At 44.5% G+C, this 17,956-nt stretch overlaps 1 protein-coding gene across 1 annotated transcript in view; it reads left to right on the top strand.

Moving 5' to 3' along the window:
• Window positions 1-10,159: 10,159 nt before the first annotated feature.
• Window positions 10,160-17,956, top strand: part of PLAGL1 (PLAG1 like zinc finger 1) — a 98,096-nt gene continuing 90,299 nt past the window's right edge. The window contains exon 1 of the mRNA XM_088840804.1: window positions 10,160-10,200. The gene's annotated coding sequence lies outside the window, so the exon portion shown is untranslated. The remainder of the gene's footprint in view (window positions 10,201-17,956) is intronic.

Genomic DNA, 17,956 nt, shown 5'->3' with positions numbered 1-17,956 from the left:
TTCCTCTGTGCATGTGCATCTCTGGTGTCTCTTCCTCTTCTTATAAGGACACAGCCATGTTGGGTTAGGGCCCAACCTTTATTACTTCTTTTTACTTTACTTCTTTAAAGGCCCTATCTCTGAATGCAGTCACTTGGGTAGTTAAGGCTTCAACATATGAATTTGGGGGAACATAATTCCATCCATAACACATAATAAAATCAATTACCTTAAAACTATAGTTTACAATATTACTAATTTTTTTCTAGTAAGTACAAATATAATTGCATGTAATTTTAGCCTATTAAAATTTTAAAGTAGAGGTTGAGTTTTACATCTTGTTCTTGCCATAAAGAACATTTTTATAGAGTGAATAATAATATCATTGATATTAAAGTATCTAAACAGTAATGTTTAAATTTCCTTTTACAAAATTTTTCTCTTAAAATTGTCACCTGTTGCAATTTAAGACAAGGTAAGATAGGTATCCTAGGAATATACAAGCCAAGCATATTCCCAGTACACTTATGATAAAATTTAGGGAGTATGATATGGTAGAAATGAGACCGAGAAAAAATGAAAAAAGCACAGAGTTTTCAAGTAGGGTATGTAGAAGAATGGCGGTGGTGAGACAATTATGAAAATTGAAATATGAAACTAGTTAGAGTGACAAGACACTGCATTCAGGTTGGAATGGTGAGTTAACAGGGAAGATGACTCACGATCTTTCAGTGCTAGAAATTCATGATTTGTATGCCTGCAGGTGATTCATAAAGGCTTATTAATGACCTGAGCGGAAAGGAGAATGAGAGAAGACAGAAAAGAGAAAAGGTCTGAAGCTGGAACACTGAAGAAGCACGCCCACATTTCGGAAAGGGGACGAGGAAAGGAAGGAGATAACAGGTGTTTCCAGTGTGTTTGAAGAATCAGGCAATACAGAATCACAGAGGCTAAACGAGAGACTGCTTCCTGCCAGAGCTGACATTATGTCCTCAGTTCAGAGATCATAACTTTGAATGGACAGATAATTCCATGTAGGGTTTCCTTTAGCTTCTAGATAATTGCTTTGCCTCTGCTTAGAGATGTTAGATGGGCCTTCCTGGTAGCTCAGACAGTAAAGAATCCACCTGCAATGCAGGAAACCTGGGTTCAGTCCCTGAGTTGGGAAGATTCCCTAGAGGAGGGCATGGCAACCCACTCCAATATTCTTGCCTGGAGAAAGAATCCCCATGGACTGAGGAACCTGGCGGGTTATAGTCCATGGGGTCGCAAAGAGTTGGACAGGACTGAGAGACTAAGCACAGCACAGAGATGTCAGATATTTCCTTGGGGCTCTTCCCAAGACTTCCTCTGTCTCCCCAGCAGGTTTATAGGTAGAAAAATTGAAAGAGTATATAAAATGTAGGTACGTGAAATTCACATAATTTTGGATTATTGAGGTATGACATGAAATGTCAGGAATCTGGCTTGTTTTGAAGTGTGCAAACTGATGGGTTACCAAAGGAACCTCTAATAAGGATAGTATCAGGTAGATGTCATGTATTTTAAAAAATACATTAATTTTCCCTTAAAAAAAGAAAAGTCCCTGGGAGGAGAGTGTGGAGGAGAGGCAGGTCAACCTGGTAAATGGTTCAGAGACATCAAGGATGATGAAGACTGAGCCCAGTGTACCAGCAATTAGGACATGACTATTGATTGCTATCGGAGAAGGCAATGGCAAGCCACTCCAGTACTCTTGCCTAGAAAATCCCATGGATGGAGCAGCCTGGTAGGCTGCAGTCTGTGGGATCGCTAAGGGTCGGACACGACTGAGCGACTTCACTTTCACACATTGGAGAAGGAAATGGCAACCCACTCCAGTGTTCTTGCCTGGAGAATCCCAGGGACGGGGGAGCCTGGTGGGCTTCCATCTATGGGGTCACACAGAGTCGGACACGACTGAAGTGACTTAGCAGCAGCAGCAGCAGCATTGATTGCTAGGTGGCTCAGTGGTAAAGAAGCTGCCTGCCAATGCAGGAGACATAAGAGATGCAGGTTCAATCCCTGGATCGGGAAGATCCCCTAGAGAAGGAATATTACAGTATTCTTGCATGAGAGATCCCATGGACAGAAAAGCCTGGTGGTCTACAGTCCATGGGGTCACAAAGGAGTTGGACACAACTTAGAGACTAAACAACAACAACATTTATTGCTAAGGAAGGAGGTAAAGTAGAATGGACAGGAAGCCCAGATTCCAAAGGGGGTGGATTCTGAGATGTTTGGCAGAGAGTAAAGGCCAGAATTTGAGGCAATGGTAATAGACATTCATTAACAAAGTTTGATGGTAAAGGAACACTATCTATAGGTAAATAGTTTGAGGAAATAGCAGAGATGTTGAACAATTTTATATTAATATTAATAATTTTTATTTAAAAAATAAGAAAGACTTGGTTTGAAGGCAGAGACCCTAGAGCCCACAAAGTGGAGAACTTTGAAAACACAAGTTAAAGGTGACAAATGGTAGAGAGTCTAATCCTGGAGGAGGCTTCCCTGGTGGCTCAAACAGTGAAGAATCTGCCTGCAAAGCAGAAGACCTGAGCTCGATCCCTGGGGTTGGGAAGATCTCCTGGAGAAGGAAATAGCTTAACCACTCCAGTATTCCTGCCTGGAGAATTCCTGGCCTGGTGGGCTACAGGGTTACAGTCTACGGAGTTGCAAAGAGTCGGACATGACTGAGCGACTAACACTTTGACTATTACTACTACTAATCCTGGAGAAATTGGGGGTTTAAGGCCAAAGGATTAGCTTTTGTGGGGAGTAGCAGTTTCTCAGAGAGAAGAAAGAAAGATAAATAATGAAAAGATGAAAAATTATTTGTGGAAACTCCTGGGGGTAGGAAGTACTTCTACTTGAAGTAGAAAGTAGCCCCATCGGTTGAGAGTGAGAAGAGGCATCAGTTAAGGTCTTGGATGGAAAAGGTTTAGAATTGTAGAGATGAAACATGAAATGGAGAGAGGATGAAAACGATACTGAAAATTCATAAATGCTCTTAGATTATATGAATTCACAGTGGGTCCTATTAACATATTCCTCTGGTATTTCAGCAACATGCAAAAAATTTGGGAAAGAACAATAAAAGAGTAGGGGAGGTAGATTCCTGACCCAGAAGGGAATGAAGATTTTCACGGTGCTAAGGAAATATATGCATTAAAAAAATAATTACTGACCTGTACTGGGTAGGCAGATAAAGAAAGTTAGAATGGAGGTAATGGACTGAGAAAATAGGAAGGGGGTCCAGGGATTAAAGGTCATTGAGAAGTTTTTTAAAAATAGGAAGCAAGAGAGAACAGAGCAGAATGGAAGGCTGTGGTGCGAGAAGAGAATTCTATAAACTTGGAGTAATGTATTCACTAAGGCAGTCCTTTACATCGGTAACTAATGAGCTCCTGGAAATGTGTGCAAAAGGCAAATGTATAAGGAAAGAAAACCCATAAATGTTATAAATGGTTCTCATTACTACAACAAAGAAATGATTGCAGAATTCCTCATTACGGTTTCTGTAAGCTCTGGCTCCTTCAGGTTTGAGCAGACTGGGGAGCAAGTGAAAGTTATAACCTCCCTGCTCCCACCCCGGAACCCCAAGAAGAAAGATGGACAGTGGCTGGCACCAGGCTACTCCTGTCCCAGGCACCTAGAGAGATTAAACTTGGTGGTTCAGTGGGTAAAGAACCCACCTACCAGTGCAGGAGACATAAGAGATGTGGCTTCAATCCCTGGGTTGGGAAGAGGAGGGCATGGCAACCCACTCCAGTATTCTTGCCTGGAGAATCCCATGGACAAAGGAGCCTGTCAGGCTACAGTTCATGGGGTGGCAAAGAGTAGGACACAACTGAAGTGACTTAGCATGCACTCCAGGGTCATGCCAGGCTATCTAGCTGAAACAGGGAAGGGAACAGGGCTTGAAGCTGTCATTAAGGGTTAGAAGCTGTCTGCTGAAACAACCACCCACTGGGTGCAGCATGTTCTAGCCTCTGGGACATGACCCCCCTCCACTACCCCCCTGCCCAGCCTCCTTCCAGATGCCATCTGAGGGCAGCAGAGGTTGAAGAACACTGTCATTCGGTATGGGGCACTGAGCATCAGGGTCACAAGCCCCCAGCACTACTCAGGCTCTCCCAGGAGTCTGACCTGTTGGTGGGCGGTTGATAACACCACCCATCACTTGGCAGCTCATGTCATCTCTCAGCAGATGATGACCCAGATGGAACTGGGTGTATGAAAGGTAGATGGGGGATGTGGGGAGCAGGGGGTGATTAATATAGAATGTACAACTGTGCAGTGTATTCACAACTAAGATACTGCATTCACAAGCTAAGGTCTGCTGGACATGCCAGTGAAACCTGGATATCAGAGTTGTCCTAACTAGATATGTAACTAAGGAGAACAGTATTCTCAATCTGAGGTTGGGGAACAAATTTTGCTTTATTTTATTTTTATGTATGTCTGGTAGATCAAACTTGTTATTTATGTTTTTCAAACTTCCTGTATCCTAACTATTTTTGTCTGCTTAACCCAACAGTAATGTAAAGATTCTGTTGAAATCTCCTGCTATAGTAGTGTTGGTTCTTAAACTGGTCCCTGTACACCGAGGGCAAGGAGAGACCTAGTAAGAGGCAGACCACTCCAGACTGGCATATGGCAGGTTTAATAAGCAAGCAAACTTTCATAAGAGGCTTGTCTTGGGCAGCTGAAAGGTAAGTAGAATTCTGCACCTACCAATCTTAAAAGTTTATATAGAGGCCTTAACTGGGTTCAGTTCCATACATCCACCATCATCCAGGTGGTCTCAGTAACACCTTTCTCTCTCAAGACTCTATCCTTGAACACAGTTTGCACTGTGGGAAGGGTGGGTAGAGTGAATATTTCAAGCACAGGGGAGGGGTCAGGGACCTCTGATTGCCCAGGTTCAGCTCTCAAGTCTACCAGTGGTCATGTCCTCTCCATGATCTCCTCCAACAAGTATTGGATTTGTCAACTTTTCCTTGAATTTCCATTATTTTTTGCCTTTTATATTTTGATTTAATTTTAATAGGGAGCTTCCCTGGTGGCTCAGAGGTAAAGAATCAGTCTGCCAGTGCAGGAGACACAAGAGAGATGGGTTCTATCCTTGGGTCAGGAAGATCCCCTGAAGAAGGAAATGGCAAACCACTCCAGTATTCTTGCTGGGGCAGAGGAACCTGGCAGGCTACAGTCTGTGAGGTTGCCAAGAGTTGGACATGACTTTGAGACTGAACAACAATAGCAAAATTTTAATAGAGGTGCTCCATATTGTGCTGCAGTAAAAAAGTTATAATATTTCAGGGTGTAAGTGTTAGTTGTTCAGTTGTGTCTGACTGTTTGCAACCCCATGGACTCCTCTGTCCATGAGATTCCCCAGGCAAGAATACAGGAGTGGGTTGCCATTCCCTTCTGCAGGGGATCTTCCCAACCCACGGATGGAACCCAGATCTCCTTCATTGCAGATTCTTTACTGTCTGAGCCATCAGGGAAGCCAATATTTCAGGGTATACTGTCTTATAACCTTACTCTTAAAATCTGTTCAGTTCAGTCGCTCAGTCGTGTCTGACTCTTTGTGACCCCATGAACTGTAACACGCTAGGCTTCCCTGTCCATCACCAGCTCCCCGAGTTTACCGAAACTCATGTCCGTTGAATTGGTGATGCCATCCAACCATCTCATCCTCTTTCGCCCCCTTCTCCTCCTGCCTTCAATCTTTCCCAACATTCAGTTCAGTTCAGTTCAGTCGCTCAGTCGTGTCCGACTCTCAGCGACCCCATGAATCCCAGCACACCAGGCCTCCCTGTCCATCACCAACTCCCGGAGTTCACTCAAACTCATGTCCATCAAATCGGTGATGCCATCCAGCCATCTCATTCTCTGTCGTCCCCTTCTCCTCCCGCCCCCAACCTTTCCCAGCATCAGAATCTTTTCCAGTGAGTCAACTCGTCGCATGAGGTGGCCAAAGTATTGGAGTTTCAGCTTTAGCATCAGTCCTTCCAATGAATACCCAGGATTGATCTCCTTTAGAATGGACTGGTTGGATCTCCTTGCAGTCCAAGGGACTCTCAAGAGTCTTCTCCAGCACCACAGTTCAAAAGCATCAATTCTTGGGCGATCAGCTTTCTTCACAGTCCAACTCTCACATCCATACATGACCACGGGAAAAACCATAGCCTTGACTAGACGGACCTTTGTTGGCAAAGTAATGTCTCTGCTTTTTAATATACTATCAAGGTTGGTCATAACTTTCCTTCCAAGGAGTAAGCATCTTTTAATTTCATGGCTGCAGTCAGCATCTGCAGTGACAACATTAGGGTCTTCTCAAAGGAGTCAGCTCTTTGCATCAGGTGGCCCAAATATTGGAGTTTCAGCTTCAACATCAGACCTTCCAATGAACACCCAGGACTGATTTCCTTTAGCATGGACTGGTTGGGTCTCCTTGCAGTCCAAGGGACTCTCAGGAGTCTTCTCCAACACCACAGTTCAAAAGCATCAATTCTTCAGAGCTCAGCTTTCTTTATAGTCTAACTCTCACATCTATACATGACTACTGGAAAAACCATAGCCTTGACTAGATGGACCTTTGTTGACAAAGTAATGTCTCTGCTTTTTAATATGCTGTCTAGGTTGGTCATAACTTTCCTTCCAAGGAATAAGCGTCTTTTAATTTCATGGCTGCAATCACCATCTGCAGTGATTTTGGAGCCCAAAAGATAAAGTCAGCCACTGTTTCCACTGTTTCCCCATCTATTTGCCATGAAGTGATGGGATCGGATAAAATCTATGAGTAGAGACAAATACCCTTTTTAATCCTTGTATGTATTTATTGGTAAAAACATTTAGTTTTTTGGTCTTGTTAGATAATTATACACTAAGTGATTTGCTCTTCAAATATTAAAAATACAGAAGGATAATTGAAAAAAATTATATTTCAATTGCTGAACATCAAAACTGATCTTGTTCTCGATGAAAAAAATGCAGAGTTGAAGTTTTAATTTTGTCTCAATATACTTAACTTTGATGTTTATTCATCCATGAGTTAGATGTGTACATTTGATAAAACTAAAAATACCAAATATTTATTGAATGAAAGTTGAATGAGTAAAGTCAATTCTGTATTCTTATTTTTTATGAGATGACTCAGATTGCAGTTTGGCCAACATATTTATTCATTTAACAGATGTTCTTTGTGTTTTTGTTTTTGACCTTTTGACCCCTTCACCTGTTTCTTTAAACTTTGCTTTAAACTTCAGGCTCCAGAAACTCACATCTTCTGCAGGTCATTTAGAGTTCCTTTCCCCCTCCCTTTCTGCTCTCTAGCCTGCCGTATCTACATCAGGTGGTCTAGCGTGAGTGCTTAATAGCATGGGCTAAAGAACACGGACCCTGAGTCAGCTAGCCTGGGTAAACATTAAAATGTTAGCTTCATTAGAGCTACCATTTCATCCTGAGAATTTCTGCAAAAATTACCTATTCCTTGAAAGTTGCCTGTAGGCCCCCTCTCTCACTTCCTTTATTGAATTCGTTTCTGAAAGTCTTTGAAAGTTCACTTCCTGCATGATTGCTTCCCTGCCTGAGGGAGAGGTAGTGAACTTGACTTTCTTATCTTTCTTATCTCTGTCCCCTACTCCCTCCAAAGTCACTGCATGACTAACAAGTTGATGGGGGTGGCACCAAGTTGCTTAGAGGCAGGTTTTATTTTCTGCCTCAACAAAATATTGCCTTTTGTTACATTAATGCAATAAAAACAAAGCGATGGCTTCAATCTCACAATTTAGAGGATTTAATGTCTTTGAACGTTGAATTGTATTTTTCGTATTTCTTAGGTATAAAATCTTTTCCTGAGAAACAGGCAAGGAAAAGGATGTCCCTCTTCATTCTTCCCCCTCACGGCGCCCACCTCTTGCTTGTTGTTTAGTCGCTAAATCGTGTCCCATTCTTTGTGACCCCAGGGAGTGTAGTCTGCCAGATTCCTCTGTCCGTGGGATTTCCCAGGCAAGAATACTGGAGTGGGTTGCCATTTTTTTCTCCACGCCTCTTGCTAATGGTCCTTTTTCCTTTGTTCTTTCCTTTTTGATTTTGCTTCCTCTTAACATTTGATTTGCACATTTTACTGGCCAATGGTGACTGAAGAGTGAAGACAGTGAGAAAAAAAATAGAGGGAGAAGGAAAACCTCTTTACTATAGTGTCATTTTTACAAGAATCACACCTATTGACTTAATGGACACCACCAAGTAGCACATCACTAATTCTTTGCTGAATTCATTCATTCACTCAACAAATATATGGTTATATGTGTGGCATTATACTAGGCACTTTTCTCATTCTACAAAAACAAGCTGTGGATCTAGGCATTATGTTTGGTTATTCTGCTATAGAAATTTAAGAAAATAACTACTAGAATTTGATATCTTCTTTCTTCCCACTTTGCAAGACATGTGACTTCATGTATTTTTGTTAGTGTCTTCTCTTCTCCCTGAAGTGTAGGAAAAAGAGCCAAGGTTTAGGATCCAAGCAAAACTGGGTTCAAATCCTCATTATCTGTGTGAAAGTACACAAATATACAGAGTTTTGAGATTTCATCTGTGTTAACTACAATTAGAGCAAAGAGATGTGAGATTCAAAAGTATGTAATTTTTTAATAAGTGCCTTATACAAGGAGACTTCCTTTCATTATACTATTCTTAATCATACTTTATAAGCCTTTGGAGATAGTTTATAAATTCATTAATCTGAATTGCAGTAGTATTAATAATCGATAGAAAAAGTAAACACATAATGCTAGCAGAGCAAGCAAATGTGTAACCCGAACAACTTTAAGTAAAGCCATTTATTGATTTTCCAACAGGGTACTTCACAGGCAGGCCATGTAGTTTCAAGGGCAATGCCTTTGCTGTGGTACTTAGCTGGGGAAATTTTGTCATGAAAATTCAGAAATACAGGTATTTCGGAGGCACTTTGCTCTCTCACGGAGGGAATTTCTTATTTTCCTTCCCAAACGACAACTTATAGTATACATTTACATATTGCTACCTGTGGGGTGGAATTGTGGAAAAACCCGGGACTTGCAAGGTGGCCGAATTGGGTTGTGTGTGACCATGGGCCACGAGCACGTTACATGGCTTTTCTGCGCTTGAAACTTTTGAGCTGTAAAATTGGCCTAACGTTTGTGCATGAATTAAGCGCATGTGTACTTAAAACATCTGTCACATAATTGACAATCAGTGTCATTTCCTCCCCTCTCAGATCCACCTGACCGATTACAGAGAAATCGTCCTGACAAACAACACCTGTTGAGCGTTCCAGGCCCCATTCCAGGCGTTTCTCACCGTTTGCCTCATTTAATTCTTGCAACAAACTGAGCGTTTGACACGTTGAGTTAATGAGGCTTCGGCAGCAGGCCCTCACTTCCACGAGTCCCTCGCGAGGTCCAGCATCTAACAGAACACTCCTCCTCTCCCTGTTTTAAGTTTCAGGCCGCTTAAAGTCTGAATTCGCCCTGGACGGGACCGTTTTCCTAATTTTGCAAAGGCGGGTAAAGTGAACTGCCTAATAACTGTTCATGCCCCCTCAGTCGTATGCGACTCTTTGCCGCCCCATGGACTGCAGCCCTGCAGGCTCCTCTATCCATGGGATTTCCCAGGCAGGAATGCCGAAGTGGATTGTCATTTCAACTCCAGGGGAATCTTCTCGACCTAGGGATCCAACCCACGTCTGCTGCATTGCCAGGCGGGTTCTTCACCACTGAGCCAAAGGGCATTCAGTTTTACAAAGAGGGGGTAAAGTAAGTGGTCTAAGATAACACACGTTTAAGTAGTGGAGCAAGAATTGAACTGGAGTGGCCTGACCCAAGAGCCCGAGCTCTTTGCCACTGGAGGTGGTGACAATGGTGTCCCTGGGAGAGGAGCAGAGTGGCCAAGGCCCCGGGCGGAAAACCAGAGCCCGCGGCCCCCGGTGCGGCTTGCGGGGCAGGCCGGGGTCGGAGGGGATCACCCCGCTGAGGCTCCCCGCCCTTTCTTCCCCTTTTCCGCGCCGCAGAGCCGGAGCCGCGCCGCTCGCCCCGCGGCCGCCGGGCCCGGCCCGGCCCGCTTCCCCGCAAGCTGCCGGCGCCAGGCCGCGGGGTCCGGCTCGGGAACTTTGCAGGGAAGAGAGACTTGGCAGCCAGTCGGGAGGACAAGAAAGTGAGGCGCGGGGCGGGCAGGGGCGCTCAGGTGGGTGCGCGGGGCGGCAGGTGCCGGGCGCGGGGTGCAGGCCGCACAGGGGAGGCGCTCCCACGCGCTCCGGGCCGCGGGCGGCCGCCCTGGTAGCTCCGGGCGGTCTTCCCGTTCGCCTCTAGCCCGCGGCTCCGCGCTCGTGCGCGGGGCCGGGCGGGCGACGTTGCCCGGGGAGCCGATGGCGCTGCCACCTCCCGCCCGGCCCGCGGGGGCACGTTTTTGGCGGGATCCAAGTTCAGGGTGCGCCGGGACTGGGGGGCGGCGGGGGCGGCAGCTCTGCATTACCGCAGGGGAATCATTTCTGAACCACCCCAAACGTGAGAACCTCAAGTTCAAGCGTAGCCCTTCCCCCGAGAGACCGAGCTGTTGGCAAGAAAATGACCGAGTGAAGGCGAGGGAAGTCCCCACAGACTTCGGGAGAAAAGGGACCGGCGGCCGTGGCACCCCCGGGACCCTGGGCGACGCCCGGAGCGGAATGAGGGGGGCGGGGTACGAAAGGAAAGCGACCCCCGGTGCTCGTTTCGTTTACCAAGTTTGAGGAGGTCCACAGGAGCCCCTTGTACTGTTGAGAAAAACGAGTCAAGTGACAACTGTTGCAGCTGCTTCACTGGGATTGCGCGTCTGTTTGGCCATTTCGTTGGAAAGAAGTAACGCCGAAGTGTTCAGGAGTACATACTGACCCAAGATTTACGCTGTCTGCTGCGGGGCTGCCTAACCGCAGATGCTTCTCCTAAGCACCTGGAGAGCTTTTTAAAATTTTATCCCTGTTGGGCCCACCGTAGAGGTCCTGAATCGCAAGTGATGAGGCTGAAATCCTGACCTGGGCATGTTTGTAAACGTTTCCCTGGGGGATTTTGCTGGTGGTGCCTGCTTAGGAACCAGGAGGTAGAAGAACTGGACTCTACCGTGTGGCGGGTTGAAGAAATTTTAGGCACATTGTTTCTTCGTCTGTATAGTGGCCTCTATTATTTTAAAGATAAGTTAGTATAAGAAGTGTGGGAGTGTGTTGAAATGGGAGAAGTCAGGATAAATACAAAATTCTGGTGCAGTGGGAACGAAAGATAAATGCCCTTTTCCATAAGTGACGTGCAGACTGAGAGGAGAGTGGAAGAATCACAAATGGCTATACCTGGAGAGGAAACAGAGGGGTTTTGTTTTTAGGTAATCAGTGTAACAGAGTTGGTGTAAATTGTAATTCAAAACCAGTACCACCTGGATGAAAGCACGCAAGCTCCAGCCTGCTCCATCTGTGAAGGATGGTTTGAAAAACACACCGCGTTTATCTTGCCTCTTCTCCAAACCCAAAGATTTTAGGTTATTTTCATTTAGGCAAATCAAGAGTCAGCAATCACCGATGTGGCCTGTCTTGTGATAACCCCTACTGGCCAAGGCTGCATGTTTTTCTACTGCATGTGAGTTTCTGTTCCATTATTCAACAAATTTGTGTTGAGGACCTTCATGCTCAAAATACAAAGATGAGTAAAATGCTGTTTTTTGCCCTAACCGTCTGTTTAGTGTAGGTGACTGATGTAAAAACAGGCCACAATATAACCTGGTTATGATGATAATATAGGTATAGAATGAGCAAAGTGTCCTGTGGCCCATAGGAAAGAGAAGCTCCATCAGCCTTGGATAAGAGGCAACACTGAAATTGGTAAACAGCCCCCTTCTGCCAAAACTTGAGAATTTAGGATTCTGTGTAGAGTCAAATCTGTGTTCTTATTTTTCAATCTGATGAAATTCTCGTGTAATCATATGCTGACAGTCTAAAGCAGAAATGACTTTTGGTTTCATGATGACTCTTAAAAATTTACTAGGCTTTCTGTTATTTTACCTTTGTAAAAGTCTCAACTTTGTCTAAAGTTAATTCAACAAAGAGGTGGTTAAACGAAAAGAAAAAATGTAAATGTGTCCTACATTCTTACTGAATATTTAGTTCCACTTACATATTCAGATAAGGTCTTTTAATTACATGCACTTTTAAAGGGTATGCTTTTTTTTGAGTGATTCTCATTGTGTTAATTAGGAAAGCTTAAAAATGATCTAATAGAGGAGAGGGCACAAAAGCAAAACTACAAGGAAAAGGAAAAGCTAGGAGGAGGAGAAGAAAGGAGTTTGACAAAATTGGAAGAAGGAGACAGGACTAAGCACTTACTGGGTAAAGAGTCAAAAAGAAATGGGTGAATCAAACATGGCTGCCAGCTTCTTTGGGGATCTACTGTCTTAGATATCTTGTTTATAGACCCTTGGTTTTCAACGTTATTTCAAAAAGAGAGGGAGGGAGTCTAATGTGGAAGTTAAAGCACAGTCTAAAGAGCCCTGAGTTTGAATAATGTATTAGGTAGTGACCTTGGGCAAAGGCCTTAACTGGCTGTGTCTGCTCATTTGTAGAATGAAGATGTTAATATGAGCTCCAAGAGACTTGTGAGGATTAACAACTATGATGCTGTTAATCTGGACACCTGGCTGTGATAAAGCCTTCAGGAGTGGCCTCTGCTCTTGTTTCTATCACCTTACTGGAGCCTAGTGAAAGCACTGGGAAACTGGGCAGATAGCTTCGTTCACTTTTCCACTTGAAGACATTGAAATTGGGACAGGCTGACTTGCTAAAAGCATATAAGCTAATGGATAGATGGGCTGAAGTGAGAAGCTGTGTCTTTTGCAATTTAGTCCTGTGCCTTCATTCCTGCTCCATGCTGGTGCTGATTTTGATGATGGTTAAGGTTGATGCTCCTTGGAGTTTAAAGGGGTAGAGGCTGGAATCATTTCAGCTGTCCATGCACACTGTCACCCAGTGACTTTCCTATGATTGTTGATTTCTATTGTTGATTACATTTTTCTTCAGGGTTTATTGGTGGGAGCCCATTCCTGCATGGTGGTAAGGGGAGACAGTGGAAAGGCCATAAGGAAATCACACGTGGAAGAGCTTTCAAAGGGGGAACCCCTCTCTCCAACTTCCAGTTGTATGTTGTAATATTACTAGAAAAAAGTCAGCTTTATTGTTCAGTGACTTAACTGCTTTCATCTGCAACTGGGGGTTCTCATGCAGAAATAATATTTCCTATCGTATCCCCTTTCACATATATGTCTGGTCCCTGAAGAGGTGGGGAGAAGGGATGGTAGCTCTGTACAGAAAGCTCATTTATGTGGGTCAGATTTTAATTAGAATGGTAATTGGTAATTTGCAGTGGTAAAGAATCTTCCTGCTAGTACAGAAGATACGGGAGACAGCAGGTTCAATCTCTGGGTCGGGAAGATCCCCTGGAAGAGGAAATGGCAGCCCACTCTAGTATTCTTGCCTGGAAAATTCCATGGACAGAGGCACCTGGAGGGCTACAGTCCATGGGGTTGCAAAGAGTTGGACGCGACTGGGCACACACACAGTGGAAAAAGTATGACCAAGAATATATTATACCAAGATCCAGAAAAGTATAAAGGAAGAATGTTTTTGGGAATAGCCCTTCATTGTTGGTTCAGTTTTTCTTATAAAGAAGCAGACTTAATCTTCATAGATGACCTTTCCACTTTCAGGTACAGATGGCCCCCAATTTCATATCTTTCAATTCAGCATTGTTAACCTTCTCAGTTGAGCAATTTAAAATATATGTGCCCAGGATAGCGTTGGATGCTTACAGGTGATCCTGGAAGGTAGAAAGTCAACATTTAGGCTGCTACTGCTAAGTCACTTCAGTCGTATCCGACTCTGTGTGACCCCATAGACGGAAGCCCACCAGGCTCCCCTGTCCCTGGGATTCTCCAGGCAAGAACACTGGAGTGGGTTGCCATTTCCTTCTCCAATGTGTGAAAGTGAAAAGTGAAAGTGAAGTTGCTCAGTCGTGTCCGACCCTTAGTAACCCCACGGACTGCAGCCTACCAGCCTGCTCCATCCATGGGATTTTCTAGGCAAGAGTACTGGAGTGGGGTGCCATTGCCTTCTCCTAACATTTAGCCTGGGATGCAATTAATATAAATGTGGAGTAGATGTGGTGCGGTCTCTTGAAGAGATCAGCAAGCTCTCAGAGTCTGAGAATCTTCCTTGGTGGGGAGAGAAGACATGTCCTTGCTGTAGGGTGTGAATGGCCTTTCAAGTCCCCCACGCCTGGGAAATGCAGGAAGAGCGGGTGGCACTGAGGATAGAGAGATGAAAGAGTAAAGGCACAAATACCTGACCCCCCAGAACCGCCTCAGTTACCCCCAAAGACACTCACTTGCTGGGCAGCCTTCAGGACAGAAGAACATTAGTGGCAAAGCAAAGCTTCCTCTGCCAGGCCTCTGGAAATTCACAAAGCATGGGAGATGATTTCTTGAGTGGCTATGATAGGCAGGAACTGTTTGTTGAAAAGTGTAGTCGCTCAGTCTTGTCTGACTCTTTGCGACCCCATGGACTGTAGCCTGCCAGGCTCCTCATTCCATGGAATTCTCCAGGCAAGAAGACTGGAGTGGGTTGCCATTTCCTTCTCCAAGGAATCTTCCTGACCCAGATTGAACCTGAATCTTGTGCATTGTGAGCAGATTCTGTACTGTCTGAGCCACCAGGGCAGACCCATTTGTTGAATACATTTGCTAAATGTATCAAAAATGCCTGGAAAAGTTAGGGAGGGCTTCCCTGGTGGCTCAGACAGTAAAGCGTCTGCCTGCAATGCGGGAGACCCAGGTTCAATCCCTGGGTCAGGAAGATCCCCTGGAGAAAGAAACGGCAATCCACTCTGGTACTCTTGCCTGGAAAATTCAATGGACTGAGGAGACTGGTAGGCTATAGTCCATGGGGTCACAAAGAGTCAGACACAACTGAGCTTTCTTTCTCAGAATTAGGGTTAGGGATATTGGAGGGAAAGAGCAATTGGCCAAGATGGCAGTAGTCAGGCTCTATCGCCCCATAGCCCCTTGCTCTTGCCCCACAGTTTGTAAATACATGGTTATGTAACAGCTGAGATCATTTATAGCACTGTGTATGTGCAATGCTCTGTGTAAGCACCACCTAAAAAGCTCTAGTAGGCGAGTAGTCCGGTTGAGTCGAGTTCAGTAGCCTTGAGTTGGCCTGCATTATGACTATATCTGCTGGGTCAACGCCAGAGAATACATTGTGAACAGTGAGACGGAGCAAGACAGATGTGATTGCACGCATGCTAAGTCGCTTCAGTCATGTCTGACTCGTGACCCCATGGACTGTAGCCCACCAGGCTCCTCTGTCCATGGGATTCTCCAGGCAAGAATACTGGCGTGGGTTGCCATGCCCTCCTCCAGGGGATCTTCCTGACCCAGGGATTGAACCCGCCTCTCTTATATGTCCTGATTTGGCAGGTTGGTTCTTTACCACTAATGCCACCTGGGAAGCCCAGGGATGTGAATAGTTATATCAAAATATTAATATACACAATTCTTCTCTGTTATCGGGAATGGGGTTAAAAATCAGGAAGTCACAGGGTCTCTGGAAAAGAGAATGGGGAGGGGAAAAAGAAAAGAACTTTGATTGGGACCTTTATCTTTAGACACAAAGGCCCTTGAGTCTTGTCTGGAGGTTGGATGCACCTTAATAGGACCTGTGGGTTTGAGTTGCACTAAGTTAACTTATGAGACTCTTAACACATCCCATTTTCAGATTATTAAGTTACATCTGAACGATGAAAATGCCTAGGAGGTCCAATTACTTTTTTTCTGCCAGGTTTAGGCATTTTCATCATGGCAGAGGAAACCAATTAAAGGCTGGAGGGCTGCTTGTTGAGAAAAGAGAACAAAAGAGTTGACTGATTCAGTGCCAGTGTCACAGAGCCACTGACGCCTGTGGTATGCCCTTCACTTGTCCACGAACAGGGACTTCCTTGCTGGCAGGCTGGTCAGCCAACTTCCCCCTTGCGCATGGTAGAGACGCCTCTCTTGATGAAATGCTCTTCAAGTTTCCTAGACTCTCAGATATCACCACCAGCCTTTGCTTGTATGTATTAACCACTTGTCAGATGTTTATGATTTTGATTTATCTAGTTATGATCATCTCTCCCAAATTGGAGATCATTTCTCTTCAGAGAAAGTCTAGTACTTTTGATACTATTGTGGCAACTACACCAGTTTTAGCTTCAATAGACATGTGTGAATTTGGAGTCACTTTTCTCTGAGATAATAAAGTATTGGCTTGGCCTCAGCTTGGATCAACATCTGGCTGAAGGTACAACTGCAGTAATAATAGATTTCTTCAGGTGTCGATTTGTGTGTCCACAAACCTGAGGATTTTGAGCTGAATGAAGAGAGAAGATGCATGTAGAGGTAAGCGGAATGGAGGGGAAATGTGGGGAGGGAAAGGGATGTGACGGTATTTGGCAAACACCTGCTCCCTCCCCCCCAAAAAAAAAACCTTTATCCCAGGAACACTATTACCTAGCCTGGGCTTTTGGGGAGAGGGGCTAAAAGCATGAGCTGATGAAGCTAATTTTTGTGGGGTTTTTTGGGGAGGAGGACCAAAGGGCAAATAGTATCCTCAGCAGCTTGAAGGTTTGGAATTTTGGGGGTTTGTTGAGAGGTGGCACCTGGTTCAGGAAAGGGTACAGTTCTCTGGGTAGCATACCCGAGGGTCTGGTGCTGGGGTGTGCCCTCCTCCTACATGGATGAGATAGACCTTGGCCAGGGACACAGGTGGGCTCTATCTGTGATAAGGGGGGAAAAATTGTTTTTAATATGCATATTACCCCATATAGAACAAGGTATTAGGTTGGTGAAAAAGTAATTGCAGTTTGAGACTGTGAATTTTAAATTATTATAAATAGGCTCAGATACATCTTTATGAATCAAAAAAGGAACTGTTAAAATCAACACATTTTTGCCAATGAGAAATAAGTTTCTTTATTCCTGTAGCAGGATTCAACAAACCCTTGGAAAGCATTTTCTGCCTCCTCCCGGTTGTAGAAGCATTTTCCCTGCAAAAGTTGTCAAGATGCTTGAAGAAGAAGTAGCTGGTTGGCGAGAGGTTGGGTAAATATGGCAGATGAGGCAAAACTTCGTAGCCCAATATGTTCAACTTTTGAAGTGTTGGTTGTGTGTCTTGTGGTCAGGCGTTGCCTCGGAGAAGAATTGGGCTCTTTCTGTTGATCAGAGATGGCTGCAAGTGTTGCAGTTTTCAATGTACCTCATCAATTTGTTTAGCATGCTTCTCATATTATGGTTTTGCCAGGATTCAGAAAGCTGTAGTAGATCATTCAGGCAGCAGACCACCAGACAGTGACCATGACCTTTTTTTGGTACAAGTTTGGCTTTGGAAAGTGCTTTGGAGCTTCTTCCTGGTCCAACTACTGAGCTGGTCAACACCAGTTGTCGTATAATATCCACTTGTCGTCACGTCACAATCTGATGGAGAAATGGTTCCTTGTTGTTGTGTAAAATAAGAGAAGATGACACTTTAACATGATGATTTTATTTGTGGTCAGCTCACGAGGCACCCACTTATCGAGCTTTTTCACCTTTCAAATTTGTTTCAAATGCTTACCAACCACAGAATGGTCGATGTTGAGTTCTTTGGCAACTTCTCATGTAGTTATTGGTTGTTGTCAGTTTCTGATGGCTGGCCACTATGCTCCTCATCTTCAAAGCTCTTGTCTCCTTTGCAAAACTTCTTGAGCCACCACTGCACTGTACGTTCGTTAGCTCTTCCTGGGCCAAAAGTGTTGATGTTGTGAGTTGTCTCTACTGCTTTATGACCCATTTTGAACTTGAATAAGAAAATCGCTTGAGTTTGCTT

This window comes from Moschus berezovskii, chromosome 10 (assembly GCF_049115385.1).
Source record: "Moschus berezovskii isolate FMDL1 chromosome 10, NW_MosBer_1.0, whole genome shotgun sequence".
Classification (NCBI taxonomy): domain Eukaryota; kingdom Metazoa; phylum Chordata; class Mammalia; order Artiodactyla; family Moschidae; genus Moschus; species Moschus berezovskii.
Note: the sequence above shows the minus strand (reverse complement) of the source record. Positions and strands in the feature narration are given on the sequence as shown.